The 15,608-nt window shown below is 42.8% G+C and overlaps 1 protein-coding gene across 1 annotated transcript in view; it reads right to left on the bottom strand.

The window, feature by feature from the left end:
- Positions 1 to 11,395, bottom strand: part of LBHD2 (LBH domain containing 2) — a 47,764-nt gene extending 36,369 nt beyond the window's left edge. Inside the window, exon 1 of the mRNA XM_032208435.1 lies at positions 10,993 to 11,395. The gene's annotated coding sequence lies outside the window, so the exon portion shown is untranslated. The remainder of the gene's footprint in view (positions 1 to 10,992) is intronic.
- Positions 11,396 to 15,608: the final 4,213 nt, after the last annotated feature.

The raw sequence follows: 15,608 nt of genomic DNA, 5'->3' as shown, positions 1-15,608 counted from the left end.
ATGGGCGGCAAATAAATTCTATGAATAAATAAACCAACTCATAGCCTTTAGAACAGCAAAGCCGCTGGGAAATTCATCGAGTTGAAATCCAGTCATCTTCAAGTCCCCAAGGTTGACAAACACTGCAGAAAAATCACCTGCATGACCTCGGGCAAATCTGTAATTGTCCAGCGCAGGATTTGACCCAGCATTCTCATTCCAAAGATAACTTTAGAACAGTAAACTGTGGGCTGGTTTCCAACAGGAAGAAGAAGCAAAAGGTGAGAAAGTCTGATAAGCTATACTTACACAAAATTGTTGTCATTGTGCCAATTTCCTAAGGGTCTTAACCTAAAAGCGAATCTGCAGGAAGAACATAAGCTAAGCACTGGACAGATCATTGGAAGAGATTTCGTATATAGGTTACAGAATAAATAAATGCTGAAGTAGAGACAGTTATGGCAGAGTCTTGGTGCGTATTTTCATTTGCAGAGATCTTTCAGTGTCGAAGTCAATATACCTCAGAATACGAGTAGCTAAGAAACTCCTGGTGTAGTAGACTGAATTTGTATTCATGATCTTACCATTAACATCTCAAACCGCAGCCTGGCTACTATAAGGGGAAAAATGCAGAATTACACTCATTCACATGGGACTGCATCACTGTATGTGTGATATACTCAAATTATCTCCTCTTCTCACATACACACTACCTTTCTTTCAGCAAAAATCAAGTGGCTAACTGCAATAAATAAAAATACTCCAAATCCATTAGATTCCGATGAGTGAAAATTATGAAGGATGTGTTTTTTTTTACACTTAAAAATAATGAGTTTAGAAACAGGTGGATTTCAGTCCAGTAAAAAAGAAAAAAGCTCCCTCCCCTGTGGCTCCTGAGGGAGGGCCACTCAAAAACTCTTATTATGAGTCAGGCAGATTCATATTTGAGTAGGTGGTACATTAGGTATTCTGATGTCAGGTTTTAAATCATAATCTGTACTTTGAATAGTACAGAAATCAAATTAATATCTTGCTGGAGTAAGAACAGTAACACTAGTCAGGGCCCTAGTAATTGCATTTTGGATCAATTGCAACTTCTCGGGAGTCTTCAGGCACAAGACTATACAGAACATTCCAATAATGAGACTCAGATCTTACAGAAGGGATTTGGGTCATCGTGGCTAGGTCAGCATATGTTTCTTCTCAATTGAAAATACTTTTTCATCTTTAACAAAAATAATAAAGATTTGTTTAATGCTGAACCTAAAATCGTATTCTTCCTACGTTGATCAAATGTTTGAACTGAAAACTGATTTAAGGTTATCCAACAAGCCTGATCATTCTAAAGGATTCCAAAAAGCTCTATACTTTGGCCTGGTTCAAAGACCACAAGAAGCTACCATTTCTTATTCTCTGAACATCCCTGTTGTGGCCCGCCAGCAGCCAAAGGAGTTGCTGGCAGACTCAGACAGTGAGGAGGTTGGGGAGGAACATGGGCCAGTCCTGAAGTCTGGGGAAGGCTCTGATGAGTGCTCTACATAGGAGGCAGAGAGGGGGCCAGGGCTGTCCAACAGTTATCAGCTGCCTTCGGAGTTGGATATCAGTGGGGCAGAATAGCAGCTAGAGCCTGTTCCCAATGTAAGCATGTGCAGAACTGCCAGGAGAAGGGAATAGCTAAGGAACAAGGGCCGATTCAGGAGGAAAGCCACAGGTGGACAGTGAATGGCCCCTCCCATAGGGAATAAAGAGGAGCAAAAGGGGAGGGGAGTTTGCAGGAGACAATTAGTTCCATTCATTAAAGTGAAGATCTGTTCCTGATTTCTTGCCAAGTATTGTCTGCTACAAAGTGGCGTTTGGAAGATATCGGCCTGGCAGCTGATAAAGGTCTGTAGTTGTGAAATCTCTTGAAAGACTATTGGCCGGAATTTTGCTGGAGGGGAATTCACTTTAAATTAAATAAAAGGGGTTTTATTGGGACAAAGAATCGGCTTTGTGCTTCTGGGAAGCCTAGGTCAGAACAATCCCTTCTTTCTTAGTACAAGCAAAGGAGAATTATATTTGTTTGTTTGTGAAGTGGTTGGCTTCATTTATGGTAATTTAATAAAAACTATCAGAAAGTGGTATGACAAAACCAAGTTCATTAACTACAACTATATTATTAACTATAACATGGGAACTACTGCTTTCAGCCCATCTTTGATGACCACCTAGACATGGGACTTAATAATATGTGTTGAATCTTCCATGAACTTTTTAAAAAGTTTGAATTGTAACACTCAGATGTGATTGGTTGCAAAAAATAAAGCTATGAAGGTGTAATGTATTTATTTATCATATTTATACACCACCTATCTCACTGTCTAAGTGACTCTAAGAAGTTTACAAATATAAAGCTATAATTTTGTGATAGCAAAACAAAAAACAGGGAAGTCTGGAAGTTGATTCATGGCAATTGGACTGCTTTTTCTTGTTGCGTATATGTTTTGCTGCTTATCCAAGTACCATATTTTTCAGAGTATAAGATGCACTGGAGTATAAGACGCACTGGAGTATAAGACGCACCAAGGTTTTGAAGAGGCAAATTAAAAATAAAAGGTTTTGCACTCTGCAAACCTCCCAAAAACAGCCCGTTTTTGGTAAAATGGGCCTGTTTTTTTTTTCAAAAAAGGGCATGAACAGCCCTTAGGAGGCTTGTAGAATGTTCAGGGGAGGGGGCAAAAACGGGCCCATTTTTTGCTTTAAAAAGGGCAAGGATAGACTTTAGGAAGCTTATAGAGTGCTCCTGGGGACTGGGGGGGGGGAAATTGAGCAAAACTCAGCCCATTTCTTGCTCATTTCTGCCCTCCCCAGCTCCCAGGAGCTCTCTGAAAGCCTCCTACAAGCTATGCAGGGCCATTTTGGTGAAGTGGGGGTGGGGTTTCGGGAGGCCAAAAATGCTGTATTCAGTGTACCCAGATTTTCAGCCTCTTTTTTTGAGGGAAAAAAGTGCATCTTATACTCCAAAAATATGGTAGTTTCTTAACTCAACTATCAGACAATTCTACCTGGATGACTGAGAATCTCCATTGACAAAAACAGGGAATCTTTTCAGTGGAGACAAAATCCAGTTTCCATTGCACACATACTGTATACAGGGTAGTACTTGAATTGCGAACACAATTGAGCCCAAGATTTCTGTTGTTAAGTGAAACATTTGTTAAGTGAACTTTTCCCCATTTTACGACCTTTCTTGTCCCAGTTGTAAAGTGAATCACTGCAGTTGTTAAGTCAAAAACATGGTTGTTAAGTGAATCTGGCTTCTCTATTGACCTTGTCAGAAGGTCACAAAAGGCGATCTCATGACTCCAGGACACGGCAACTGTTATAAATACGAGTCAGTTGCCAAGCATTGGAATTTTGATCAAGTGACCATGGGGATGCTGAAATGGTCATAAGTGTGAAAAACAGTCATAAGTTTCAGTGATGATGTAACTTCAAACGGTCACTAAATGAACTGTTGTGAGTGGAGGACTACTTGTATGCAAAACATGATTTTTAATCCTGTGTGGTTGACACTGCCTGAGTAAGCCAAACAGCTTGTTAAAAAAGATTTCTAATCAGAGATGAGTTTTCAGTGCTGAACAGCTCCTTGCTGTGAAATATACAAAATAGTAAAAAGGTAAAATAAATTATGCAAAGTATCAGAAGCCAAGGTAATTACTGTTCTTCAAGGGATGGAGGGGGATTAATTCTGAGTGCAGGCTTCAGAAGTGATTTAAATTATTCACCTCTCTCCATAATATAATTCTTAAGGCAGCTGCACCTTTTTACATGTGGAAGTTGGGGGGAAAAAAGAATCTGCTTTAATTAGAGGTGCTGTACTCATGTGACTTTAGTCCTACTAAGTGCAAACAAATTTGAAAATGTTTTCTTGGCTCATTATTATTATATGGAAATTATGGATCAACCTGATCAGCAATCATATGGTATAGTGCAATGATGGCTAACCTTTTTGCCATCACATGCCAAAAGCATGTGCCCACACCCATAATTCTATGCGCCTGCCCCTGTGCATGTGTGTGTGTCCCGCACACGCTCCTCCACGCTTTTGGCACGCGATGGCATGGTGGACCCATTTTTCGCCTTCCCCAGGCTCCAGACCCTTTCTAGGAACCTTGGGAGGGCAAAAATGGCCTTCCCCACCTCCCAGAGGCCCTCTGACAGTTTGCCAACTTCCGGTCAGACCAGAAGGTCCGTTTTTCACTCTCCCCAGGCTCCAGAGCCTTTCTAGGCATCTGGGGAGGCTGAAAACAGCCTCCCCGCTATCAGAGGCCCACCAGAGGCCCAAAATAGCCTTTTCCCAACAGTGCGCCCAGAAGGCCCGGAAATCACCTGGCCGGTGTGCGCATGCATATCGGAGCTGAGCTCCCGTGCACACCGATATGGCTCCATGTGCCACCTGTGGCATGCATGCCATAGGTTCGCCATCATGGGTATAGTGGTTAGGATGTTAGATTTAGGATCTGGGAGTCTCAAATGCAAGTCCTTCCACAGTCATTGACACTCATATTGTGGTCATCGCACAATTACTCTCTCTCAATCCAATCTGTCCTAGAAGGGGGGGGGAGGGATTGTGTAGCGGGGGGAGGGATTGATTAGAAGTGTTATATATGTTGCCTCGAACTGCTGGAAGAAGGCAGGATATAAATTTCATAAGTCATATCATCAAACATATATCACTCTCAGCTAAATAAGGGCATATTTTAATTCATTTCATAAATATAAGTACTATCATATTCATAGCATAATTCCCAGTGTATCTCAAGCAAAAGACTTTGGGGTGATACTGTGTGTCAAAATAGGTACTGCAGTATTAAACAAGACAGACGTCTATAATGATATAAAAAATATATAGCTAATGTATATAGATAAAGCTTCCTAGGTTTATGTAAAAAATAAAATGTTGAATGTACCTTTAAATTGCCCATTGTATATATAAGGAAGGAGGAAGATGGAAGAACCAAATCCGAAATTTCCAGTTGGGCAGCTTAACCTATTTAAAGCCAATTCTGGGATGCTATGAGGATGTTAAGAGCTGTGGTGGCACAATGGTTAGAATGCAGTACTGCAGGCTACTTCTGCTGACTGCTGGCTGACTGCAATTTGGCAGATCGAATCTCACCAGGGTCCAGGTTCACTCAGCCTTCCATCTTTCTGAGATGGGTAAAATGAGGACCCAGATTGTTGGGGAAAATATGCTGACTTTGTAAACTGAGGGCTGTGAAGCAGTATATAAGTCTAAGTGCTATTACTATTCTTGCCCTAAGCAGGTGATTAGACTGGAAGACTGAAAATTCCATCCCACCCTATTATCCACTGAAGTTTTCTAAATTATAATATTAATTTTAAGCATCTGCATACATCCTCCCCCCCCACCCCCAAGTATAGAGATAATAATATGTTGCCTTTAATGCTGGCAAATTAAAAAGAATACAACTGTGCCATGAGGAATGAAGACCTACAGTAAGGACTTCTAAACTAAATGATAAGATAGATGACAGTGAAAAGAGTGTGTATGTTATAAACAAATCTGTTTCAGCGATAGGAGTTTGCATTTGGAAGGTTTCTTTGAAGTTCAAGAAAACTACTAAAGCTAGACTTATGGTCTGAGTTTGATATTTTCCCATAAATCATGGCATTATGATTTAAATCACACCTTTATCATTTCAAGCTCAGTTATCTTTTTTAAAAAACCTACAAAGAAGTTTATGTTCATGTGCTGTTTCAAATATCCAAAAACAGTGGGACGAAAAGAAATAACTTAGCCAGCATGGCTCACTGATACCACCTACAGCTATATGAAAAACGAATCATCTGCTTCCAGTCTAAGAAACAAGAAAAAGAGATCTCAGCTGCCAACAGAGGGTGGGGGAAAACTCTTATTTTTTAAACCCACAACCCTAAGTTTCTGACCACAAAGGGAAATGCTGACTTCCCCCCCACAAAAAACAGGAAGATACAAAATATACTCTTTGTGAACATTCTTATGATGCCTTTGCTGACTATCAGTCTCCAAGGTTTCACAGGAAAGTATTTACACCTTAAATTCAATATGTACATTGTCAGTTTTCCAGGGCACAGCGGATTAATTATTTCTATAAATGTAAATGTAGGTGTGACATTGTCAACCTGATTGGAAAATGTAAAAAAAAAAAAGCTGGCTTTTTCACACCAGCACGTTAACTGCAAATAAAATATTGCTGTCTTGAAGTGGCATCTCTGCAGAAATGGGGAAGGATAATCCCCCATATGTATGAGTCCCCTTCGGGGGAAAAGGGCGGCATATAAATTTAATAAATTGAAATAAATTGAATTGAATGCTATGTGTAATAGATTCCCTTACCTCAAACCATTGGTTATCCCCAATGTCACTCTCATTTGAGAGTGCGAAAAAGATTTGCCATCTGATATACAGTACATCCATGTGGAAGCGAAGGAAGAGTACAGCAGCCAAAAAACCCAATGCAATCCTAAATTGCATTATCAGAGGGATACGATCAAGATCAAGTGAGATACTAATACCATTCTATAAAGCCTTAGTAAGATCACACCAAGAGTACTGCATCCAGTTTTGGTCACCACACTATAAAAAAGATGTTGAGATCTAGAAAAAGTGCAGAGAAGAGCAACTATGATGATTAGGGGACTGGAGACTAAAACACACAATGAACAGTTACAGGAAGGAACTGGGCATGGCTAGTCAAATGAAGAGAAGGACCAGGGGAGACATGGTAGCAGTGTTCCAATATATGAGGGGCTGCCACAGAGAGGAAGAGGTCAAGCTATTTTCCAAGGCACCCGAAGGCCAGACAAGGAATAATGGATGGAAACTGAGCAAGGGGAGATTCAACCTAGAAATAAGGAGAAATTTTCAGTGAAAACAATCAACCAAAGGAACAGCTTATCTTTGGAAGTTGTGTGAGCTTATTCACTGGAGGCTTTCAAGAAGAGATTAAATTGCCATTTGTTGGGGATGATGTAGGGCTGGGATGGCAAACATATGGCACATGTGCCACAGGTGGCACGCAGAGCCATTTGTCAGGGCACGCGAGGTGTTGCCCTATCAGTTGGCCAGCACACATGCAGGCACTGGCCAGCTGACTTTAGCCTTTTTTGAGGCCATTTTTCACCCTCCGCAGGGTCTAGAGGCTTTATAGGAGCCTGGGGAGGGCGAAAACAGCCTCCCCGCCCCCTCTCCCGAGGCCCTCCGGAGGCTTCAGGAGCTTCCCTGAAGCCTCCGGAGTGCAAAAAAACAGCCCTAAGGGCAAACCGGAAGTTCGGGAATGGACTTCTGGTTTGCTTGTAGGGGCCGCTTTAAGTCCTACGGAGTCTTCAGGGGCCTTCTGGAGGCTTCCCTGAAGACTCCAGAGGATGAAAAATGACCCTATGAGCAAACCGGAAGTCACTGGTTTAAGCCCTCCGGAGCCTTCAGGGGTCTTCTGGAGGCTACGGAGAACGAGAAACAACCCTATGAGCAAACCGGAAGTTTCTGAAGTCTCCGGAGGGCCTCTGGGGGGGGGCTGTTTTTGTCCTCCCCAGGCTCCTATAAAGTCTTTGGAGCTTGGGGAGGGCGAAAAAAGCATGCAAGAAATGGGTCGCACCTGTCATGTGCGCATGCATGCTGGATGGTCACGTATTGCATTATGGGTGCGGCACGCCCATGCACGACTTCTCTGTGCTCCCCCCACTTATGACATGCAAGCCAAAAAGGTTCACCATCACTGGTGTAGTGTCTCCTGCTTGGGCAGGGGGTTAGATTAGATGACCTATAAGGTCCCTTCCAACTCTGTTAATCTGAGTAAAATATATGTGTATAATTACTGTGTGTACAGTTGTTTTTCCATGTCACATACTTTCAAGAGGATGAAACAACACTGCATAAACTAGTCATCATAAATCCATTGGTAATCAATAACAGACATCAGTTCCCTCAACTCTCTGAGAGAGTGAGTCCTGTTCAGAAAGGCAAGGGTATGAAAGAGATGGACTTTCTGAGGAAGCTGCGTTAGAGCAAACAAAGACAAAGCAGAATATGCAAGAAAAATAAAGAAATGAGTTTTGCAAATCTCTAGCTTTTGAAAATATTCAGAAGTCCTCTTTTAAATCCTGTTGTGGCACCTGAGATCATACGAATTCTGAATTATTTATTTCTTACCAAGGATTGTTAATGCCAATCTCTTTGCTCAATATATATTTGCCTTTGTAGCACTCCCTCAACTTATTATTGACTCTGCAGCCTAAAGAATATGGCAAGTATAATTTGCATCTTTGTCCTTTCATATATTACGAATATAAAATCTAAAAGAAAAGTACACTTTACAAGCGATCATTACACAGAGATAAGCCCACCCACTCTTTTTGTCTTCACAAGGCTAAAGGACAGGTGGATACACTATTTACAATATCAGTGCTAAGCAATGCCTTCAAGCAGATGAAGCTAGAATGTACATAACTCCTACAGTTTTCTGACTTCCATTCTAACTCTTCCAGTAAGTAGAAAGCAGTTCTAAACCCTGAAGATATGAAATGAAGATCAGGCAAATCAGATTTAATATTTTTAAATATGCATACATATTCCATTTGCATAGAACGCCACAGCAAAGTTCTAAGTTACTGTTGACAAGCAAATTTGCTGATAAAAATGGAAGCTGAAAATTCTAGCTTGTCGCTCTTCTCCAGAAATAATAATTTATGGTTTGTGTTATGTAAAAGAAGCAACAATTTAGGATCTGAAACCAAATATAATACTTAACTTCTGGCTTTTTATGTCAGCAGGTCCCCATCGGCTCATAACCTTTTTTATTTGTTCTGGAAATCCATAAACATAGTTACTCAGTACAAATGTAAAGTAAAGCTATATTAGCTGTGGCTTCTGCGGTTTTCTGTGCCACAAAGTGAAAGAAAATGAGGAACTGGGACATTTTTTGAATTCCTAAACTGGGTTTTGTTCATCTGAATGTGACCATTAAAACATACTGTATTCAATCCCCCCCCCAAACAATACCTATTCATTTTTTATCAGAACTGCCTGACAATTGTTTTTGGGTGCACAATCATTACTAGATTTAGGTTTGCAACTATGCCATGTGTGAAAGGATTTTGTAGACAAAATCATTTTCTTTGACCTTTGATCTTCTTCTGTAAAATGGGGACAGTTATTTTCTGACTAGGCTGTAGAACTAAGGCATATGAAATAAAAGCTAATGATAGTAATTCATCTATACAATGGATGAAATATGAACAATGGCAATGTACAGACATGCAATTATTTTAAAGATATTCATATGAAGAGCTCCTTTTTTTAAAAAGAAAAATTAAGCTAGATCAATGTATTACTTATATGCTTTTGTGTAAGAGAACCTGTATCCTGCTTTCTTCCTCTTTTTCCCACAATGGCTTCTACCCCATTTGTTTAAGCTGCCTTGTATCCCAGGGTAATCTAATGCATATTAGAGGATTGGCACACTAAATTCATTTTAATTTGTTGCCCTGCATGCAATGCAGAATGGCAGTTCTAGTTTCTGACTGAAAAGGTAATATGCTAGTAGATTTATATCATCATCATCTTGTTTGGTTGACTCAGCTTTCCATCCTTCTGAAGTCCTAAAATGAGGACCCAAATTGTTGGGGACAACATGTAAACCCCTTAGGGAGGGCTGTAAAGCACTATGAAGTGGTATATAAGTCTAAATGCTATTGCTATTCTCATCCTATTCATCACCATCCACTTTAACTCTGTTAAACCTTCGCTTCCACACCATTTCATAAGATAAATTATTACCAGCTAGAAAACACTTTGCTTAAGCAGAGGGAAACACCTGCTGCTTTAATTTCAGAGGGGGAAAAAATAAGCTACTGGGAAAAGTGAAATAACCGGATCCTAGAAGTTCTGATTCTACTCTAGAAAGGAAGTCTCTGCCTTCTTGAATGGGAAGAGCTGGCTATAAAGGGAGCTCAGCTCACAAACAGACAGACCAAGACTAACAACCCTCCACGCTCTTTCGAGGCTTCTCCTCTGTCCCACCCTCCTTTCTGCCACCAGTCTGTGCACGCCCAGGTTTAAAACGTTTTAGCGCAGGAACTCCCTGCCTTCAAGATTGTCCTCCCGCCGCTGTTTTTTTCCTTCCCTTCCCCAAATTCTGCATCAAGCGGAGTCCCGTGCTTACCTACCTTCGCTCATCGGGGAAAGAGAGAGCGAGAGAACTATATGGCAAAAGCACCTGGGCGGAGAGGATTTGGTCTCCCACTAGCCACTGAGCCGGAACAGCTGCATAAGAAGAAAACCTTTCTCTCTCCCCCCCCCACTCTCTCCTCTCTGTCTCTCTCCCCCTCTCCCCTATCCCTTCCTCCCCCTCTCTCCCTCTCCCACTCTCGCTTCCTCTCCCTCTCCCTCCCTCCCTCCCTCCCTCCCTCTCCCTCTCCTTCCTCTCCCTCCCTCCCTCTCCCTCTGTCTCTCTCTCACACACAGAGGCAGGACACTGTGACCCTGCTTTTGCCACCACACCCTGTGACCTCTGAGCGCCCCAGAGCCAGACTTGGTCTCCCCTCCTCTTGACCCCCCCCCCAAGAGAAACCATCAGTCCGACCCTTCCCGCCTTCTTTGGTCCCTGCAGCGTTTTCCTCCAGTCTCTCAACTCTTTCCCTTCGCGAGTCTTTCTCCCGGGCGCCTCCGCGGAAAGCGTCCGGCTGCCCCGTGTACCTTTCGCGCGCCCTTCTTTCTGCCTCCGAGCTCAGACTCATCCTTTGACTCCCCCATCCCGCCCGATGCTTGCTCGGCCACTGTCCGGACTTCCTTCCCTGCTTCGCTTCTCAGCACCTAAATGCGAGGAACCTCCCTCCTACTTCACCTCTGGCTGGGCATCCCCGGATCCCTTTCCTTCGGACGTCCCGACCATGGGTCCTTTATCCGGCTGTTCGCATGCCGCGGACCGGTGCAAATCCCCTGGAAAACGCGGGTGGCGCCTCGACACTCACCTGCTGCCGCCAGGAGCCGCGGCGGCGCTTCTTGTCTGCCCGCCGAGTCGCCTTAAGGGCTGGGAGAGGGATTCGAGCAAGCACCGAGCGCTCGGGTGCCCATGCACCGAGCCGAGCCGCTCGCCAAAGGGAGCCTGAGCAGCAGCGGCACCGCGTGTGTCAGGCAGGGGCTGCTACTGGCATCTCCGTTCCTGCTTCTGCCTCCCCGGTCCTTCGTTGACATGCAAAGCAGCTCGGCGACTTTCAGGGAAAAGGAGAGGAGGAGGAAGAAATGCGGCGGCGGGGAGGGGGAAGAGGCGGCGGAGTGGCAAATCCCACCCCGTCTTCACTAGGGAGCGCTGCCCTGCCTTGGATTCTTGGGTTGAGCCTCCTTTAAGGAGTTCAGGTTCCAGGCTCTCCTCGATTCTGTTAGCTTGCCCCTGGGTGTCATCGTCCCCCTCCCCCGGTGGGGGTGATTTAAGTTTTGATCCGCACTTTGGAAGGTGGGTGGGGCTTGCCAAGTTTGTAAAGTCCATAGCCACGCCTCCAAAAGAACTTACTTCTGCTAGACGTCTCCCAGAATGTGAAATGAACCTCTCTGGCTTGGAGTAAGTAAACCATTCCTGAATAGGTTTTCTAATCTAAACAACTATATATGGATGTGGTTTGCCATTGCTCCCCCGCCCCCCTCCCCCAGGTAGTTCTCGTCTTACAACTTTAATGACCGCTTGAAGTTACAGTGGCACTGAAAAAAGTGACTTATGCCCATTTTTCACACTTATAGTTGAAGCATTCCCCCAAGGTCACATGATCAAAATTCAGATGCTCAGCAACTGGTTCATATTTATGACGGTTGCATTATCCCGGGATCACGGGATTCGCCTTTTAAAACTTTCTGAAAAGTTTCACTTAACAACCGTGCGACTAATTTAACAGCTGCAGTGTTTCACTTAACAAATGTGGCAAGAAAAGTCTTAAAATGGGGCAAAACTCACTTAACAGATTTCTCACTTAGCAACATAATTTTTGGCCTCCATTGTGGTTGTAAGTTGAGGGCTACCTGTATTGTAGAGGTCTTAGGCCAGTGATGGCAGACAGAGCCCTCTCTCTCTGTGGGCATGCAAGTCTGCCACTCCAGCTCAGCATTGCTGTGCATGTGTGTGCGTCTCCTGCTGGCCAACTGCTGGCTAACTCACAGTGAACACATCGGGGTTTCCTTCTGGGGAAACATGCTGATGATTGCATGAGAAACAAAGTTGTATTCTAACCTTAGTGTTCTGGTACTGAAAATAAACAATATAATGTCTCTGAGAATATTCTGATTTCTTTTCCACATAATTTGTCCTATCCCCCATCTTGAGATTCACAAAGTTTCCAGAGGAAGACTCTTGGGAATTAAAAAAAAAGAATCAGACAAAACAAAACCTTCAGCATTTTGCCTTAAATTAAAAAAATCTAGTATAATAATCCTTTTAAAAATAAATAAATGTAATTGCCTATAAATTCTATTGTGTGGATATTGTGTGGCATTATATATACACAAATTCTATTGTGTGGATATTGTTGCATATACTTTCCTCACTATTTACATTTGGAAAAAGAAAACTCGGGATAAATTAAGCCATATAAACATTTTATCACACATCAGCATGACAGCTGGCTAAGGGGACCAATATAAGAAAAACTATATTGTTGTATGGTTATCTTCTGTTTGTACAAGTAACTGTACAAACCAATACAGTAACAAGTGATCTTTTGCCAGACTCATGATCCTTCTCAATTTATCACACACTCCTTATATAATCCACCCCCACAGCATCCCATTTTTATGTTCCTCCTGATTTATACAATTCTCACTTTCATAGCAATAGCAATAACACTTAGACTTTTATACTGCTTTATGGTGCTTTACAGCCCTCTCTAAGTGGTTTATAGAGTCAGCATATTGTCCCCAACAATCTGGGTTCTCATTTTACCAACCTCGGAAGGATGGAAGGATGAGTCAACCTTGAGCCTGGTGAGATTTGAATTGCTAAATTGCAGGCAGCCGGCAGGCAGCAGAAGTAGCCTGTAGTATTGCACTCTGACCACTGTGCCACTGAGGCTCATAAAATGTTCATGCTTAATAATACATATAGATATGTATGGATCAGTATGGTGCAATGGGACTGGGTGTCCACCACATGCATGCGCGCAGGACGCACATGCGTACTTACCGCCTGTAACGCCTCCGCAATACTCCAGCTGCTTGGCGGAGCATTGCGCATGTGCTGTATGCTCTGTGCACATGCACGGAAACCCCGAACAGTTCAAATACCAGTAAGAAGCACGGGCGGGTAGACGGGCCCCCCCAGAGCACTGTACCGGAACTGTACGTGGTGCTCCTGGCAGGCACTGGTATGCCTGTACCACAGTGTACTGGTCGTTACCCACCACTGCTATGGATGCTGAATTAAAATAGCTCTTAGCAAAGTGAAGCATTTGAAAACAAGTGGCCAAAGTGACTGTACAATCTGCAGTTCAGATTGTTACATGTTGATACAGAACTTTAGAATTACATTTCCAGTGTTAGAAATATGGAAAATATCTTTGAAAAAGAAATGTTCAAGAGAGCTTAGATATTTAAGACACTTGGAGAGTTTTTAAAGTGACTCTGAAGGATCTAATTGATTTCGTAGACAACCATGACATTTTATCCAAATGTTATTGGCTGACACTTCATTGCCACTTCAATTAACAACTATAGCAGATTTGCCTGCAAAATATTTTTTTCTGTCTACCCACTTCCTTGCAGAGAATTAAAGTATCTGCATATTTAAAAGGCAGCAAAACAATCCTATTATTGTGAAACAATATTCCACACTTTCTACCTATATCCGTAATGGTGAACCTATGGCATGAATGCCACAGGTTGCAGGCAGCCCCCTCTCTGTGAGCCCTAGTTCAGTTCCACCATCCATGTGCATGTGCCTCCTGCCAGCCAGCTGGTCATCAGGTTGGGGGTGCATGCATGTAGGGGTTAATGCACGTGTGGTGAGGCCATGAGTGCTTGTGCGGGGGTCATGCATGCATTGCATTTTGGGGGTTCGGGGATGCGCATGCGCATTCACACGCACACGCTTGTGCTTTGGCCACTTGGTCTGGAAAAGATTAGCCATCACTTATCTAGATGCAAGCATGCAAGAAGTCAGTCTGGCAAAGCACAAGGCTACCTTAAGATTTGCAAGAATTACCAGCTGAAAGGTTTACTGAGTTCAATAAATCATTAGTAACAAAATAGGTTGGAAAAAAGTGGTGAGATGGCTCAGTGGTTAAAGATGCAGAGTATGTCAGCTGGAAAACTGACAGCCAGGGTTTGAGTGCTGCATGACCATATGAGCTCCTGTTACTTGCTCCGGGTCCTGCCCACCTAGCAATTCAAAGCATGAAAACGTGAGTAGATAAATATGTACCACTTAGGTGGGAAATTAAGAGCATTCCATGAGCTTTGGCCACATGACCATGGAAATGTCTTCGGGCAACACTGGCTCCTCAGCTAAGAAACAGAGATGAGCACCATGGGCTCCATGAGTTGGACCTTTACCTGAATTAGGTTGGAAAACAGAAAATCTTCAGAACCATTTCTCTATAGTAAAAAAGCCATTTCGGAGATGGCTGTCCAATTACATCCTGACAAAAAAGAAAACTCTCTTAAGAATTCAGTTGGGACCATACATTTTGGTTAGCTATGGTATGTTTAAGTATGGTTTGTTAAATGAATCATATGTCCATTCTCAAATAACAAAAAAAGCCCCATCCACATAGCTGCTGCCTTTATTTCCCACTCCCTTTCAACTAAAAGCAATATTTTCATGCTGCTATGCTGCACCTGGCAGCTATTATTACTTTTCCCTCCTTGATCCAGCCAGGGTTGCTTCCAGTTTCTTTTCATGGTGAATAAAAAACAGCAATCAGTTGGTATTCTAGTAAAGCCTCAAAATTTGGTGGGATAGTAGCAAAAGTGCAGGAAGGAATCCCAAGGTTAAAAGGTTAAACAAGATGGGTGTTCCAGCTAATCAGAAATTGCCTCCTGCTACAGAAACACACGATAAAGCCATCTTTTGCAGTATTTCCTTTGGAGCAGAGCTGGCGTGATAGTGAATTGGGTTGGTTTCTCAATCTCATGGAAGCCACAAGTTATCATGAAAGAGGAAGGGAGGAGAAATACCAATCTTGGATTGGCCCAGTCCCATGGGTGGACTAGCTTATGTAAAAACCCAAACTAAGGCTTAGCATAATGAGTAAACCCACTCAAAACCTAATTCCCAAATTATTTACAGACTATCGTTTCAGATTTCTGGCAAGAATTCTTTGATCCTCTCCTAGTACCCCATTGCAGGAAAGCAAAAAGAGGAAAAATTAAAATTATGAAACAAAGAAGAAGAAGAGGAGTAACGTAAAAAGAGATGGCCGCTGCCACTGCTGTCATGAAGTTTCTGTTAAGATTCCCCCCACCTCTCTCTCTCACACACACACTATACTGTTTCTGTTTTACAGCCAGAGTTAAGAGTCTGGACTATGTTTGCCTGACATGGTAACCATGTTAACTTAACCATATTATTTAACCACATCAGTGGTGGGTTGCAGGCAGCAGAGCC

Source organism: Thamnophis elegans, chromosome 1 (assembly GCF_009769535.1).
Source record: "Thamnophis elegans isolate rThaEle1 chromosome 1, rThaEle1.pri, whole genome shotgun sequence".
Classification (NCBI taxonomy): Eukaryota; Metazoa; Chordata; class Lepidosauria; order Squamata; family Colubridae; genus Thamnophis; species Thamnophis elegans.
This window is presented reverse-complemented; position numbering and strand designations above follow the sequence as displayed.